Below are 2644 nucleotides of genomic sequence, written 5' to 3' on the forward strand. Positions count from 1 at the left end.
TCTGAATTTATCCCCTCTAATTCTAAGGCAGTGCCCACCGGTCCTAGTCTCCTCACCTAACGGAAACAATTTCTGAGTGTCCACCCTTTCCAAGCCATGTATTATCTTGTAAGTTTCTATTAGATCTCCCTTAACCTTCTAAACTCCAATGAATACAATCCCAGGATCCTCAGCTATTCCTCATATGTTAGACCTACCATACCAGGGATCATCCGTGTGAATCTCCGCTGGACACACTCTAGTGCCAGTATGCCCTTCCTGAGGTGTGGGGATCAAAACTGGACACAGTACTCCAAATGGGTCCTAACCAGAGCTTTTTAAAGTCCCAGTAGCACATCGCTGTTTTTATATTCCAACCCTCTTGAGATAAATGACAACATCGCATTCGCTTTCTTAATCACGGATTCAACCTGCACGTTTACCTTGAGAGAATCCTCGACTAGCACTCCCAGATCCCTTTGTACTTTGGCTTTATGAATTTTCTCACCGTTTAGAAAGCAGTCCATGTTTGTATTCATTTTTCCAAAGTGCAAGACCTCGCATTTGCTCACGTTGAATTCCATCAGCCATTTCCTGGACCACTCTCCCAAACTGTATAGATCCTTCTGCAGCCTCCCCACTTCCTTAGTACTACTTGCCTGTCCACCTAACTTCGTATCATCAGCAAACTTCGTTGGAATGCCCCCATCACTTCATCCCGATCATTAATATATCATGTGACCATGCAGGTAACCATGCCTGGGATCCAATCAACAACAAGTCCAGCAGTAACTTTAGTGCAATTGCCGAATGGGCAGACTCTTCAAGTCCAAGTCGTTATCCAAGCAGCTCAGTCCTCAGTCACGCAGTCCCCTCAAGTTCAGACTGCTCAGATTTCTACTATACTTTAAAATGAAGACTCCCAGGAATCTGTGGATAGCACGACTGACTCTCAGAAACGTAGAGAAATTCTATCGAGACGGCCTTCATACAGGAAAATCCTGAATGAACTTTCTTCTGATCCCCCCAGTGTGCCAAGAAATCGATGAGGAGAAATCAGAAGAAGAGACTGTCTCAACCATTACTACAACGATGATGCAGACACCCATCTATCAGATTAGCAGTGGACAATACATTGCTATGACACAGGGGGAAGCAATTCAGCTGGCCAACAATGGTACAGATTAAATGCAAGGACTCCACACATGAACAATGACCAATACAGCGACAGCCAAGGTTGGAGCAGCCATTATACAGTATGCACAGAGCCCTGATGGACCGCAAATCTTTGTGCCAGGCAGCCAAATGCTTGATCAAGGTGCTGCTGGAGATGTCCAAACCTATCAGATCTGTAGAACTCCTAACTCCACTGCTGACCAGGGAATGGTTATGGCATCTTCACCAGTCCTGCAAAGCCAGCCCCAGAATGCTGAAGAAACCACTCGTAAACGTGAGGTCCGCCTCATGAGAAACAGGGAAGCAGCTCGAGAGTACCATCGCAAGAAGAAATAGTATGTGAAATGCTTGGAGAATTGGGTTGCTGTTCTGGAAAATCAAGTTGAAAGAGAAGTTGGACAAAGTGGCCAAAAACAGCATGAAACTAGAACTGGGAAAATGTTAAAGGTCAACCGAAAGCCACAGGAGCTATAAAGACAAGTAATATAGAACATGAGAAAAATAAACTAGCACAAAGACAGAAAGGAAAAGTTTATATAAATATATATAACGAGAAAAGAATGGCTATAGTAAATGTTGGTCCTTTGGAAAATGAGAAGAGGCATTTAGTTATGGGATATCACAGTGGAGGATACTAATATCTTTCCAGTAACTAGCAAAGAGACAAAGGTAGGTGAGGATTTGGAAACTATCATTATTCCAGAACAGCTAGCTTTAGACTGTTTTGAGGTAATTGAGCTAACGATAGAATAGTCTCCTCACCTTGATGGAATGCATTCCAGGGTACTAAAAGAGATGCTAGGAAAAATAGCAAATTCACTGGCAGTAATTTTCCAAAATTCACTGAAGCCTGTGGCAGTCCCAGCAGACTGCAAAACAGCAAAAGTGACACCAATGTTTTTAAAAGGAGGTAGACAAAAAGTGGGGAATTATGTACCAGTTACTTTATTCTCTGTAGTGGAAAAGATGCTTGGGTCTATTATCAAGGAAGAAATAATAGAGAATCTCGATAGAAATTGTCCCATTGTACAGACACAGCATGAGGGACAGGTCATGCTTGACCAATCTTTTTGAATTCTATGAAGACTTTTCAAGCAAGGTAGACAACGGGGACTCAGTGGATGCGGTGTACCTGGATTGCCAAAAGACCATCAACAAGGTGCTGTGCAAGAGGCTGTTGCATAATATAATGGTGCATGGCGTTACCGGCAGAGTATTAGCATGGATAGAAGATTGGTTGACTAATAGGAAGCAAAGTGTGGGGATAAATGAGCATTATTCTGGCAGGCAATCATTGACAATTAGTGTGCCTCAGGGATCGGTGTTGTGACTGCAATTATTTACAACTGATACAGATGATTTGGAGTTGGAACCACACGTAGGGTGTCAACGTTTGCATGTGACACTAAGATGATTAGCGGAACAAAGTGAGCGGAGGACTGTGAAACTTTGCAGAGGAACATTTCAACATGGAGTGAGTGGGTAATGG

At 43.1% G+C, this 2644-nt stretch overlaps 1 pseudogene; it reads left to right on the top strand.

Moving 5' to 3' along the window:
• Positions 1-734: 734 nt before the first annotated feature.
• LOC148138500 (cyclic AMP-responsive element-binding protein 1 pseudogene) lies at positions 735-1629 on the top strand (annotated as a pseudogene).
• The last annotated feature ends 1015 nt before the right edge of the window (positions 1630-2644 follow it).

This window comes from Chiloscyllium plagiosum, unplaced genomic scaffold (assembly GCF_037043375.1).
Source record: "Chiloscyllium plagiosum isolate Xiang-an unplaced genomic scaffold, Cpla_swu_hap1 HiC_scaffold_40, whole genome shotgun sequence".
In the NCBI taxonomy this organism is placed as follows: domain Eukaryota; kingdom Metazoa; phylum Chordata; class Chondrichthyes; order Orectolobiformes; family Hemiscylliidae; genus Chiloscyllium; species Chiloscyllium plagiosum.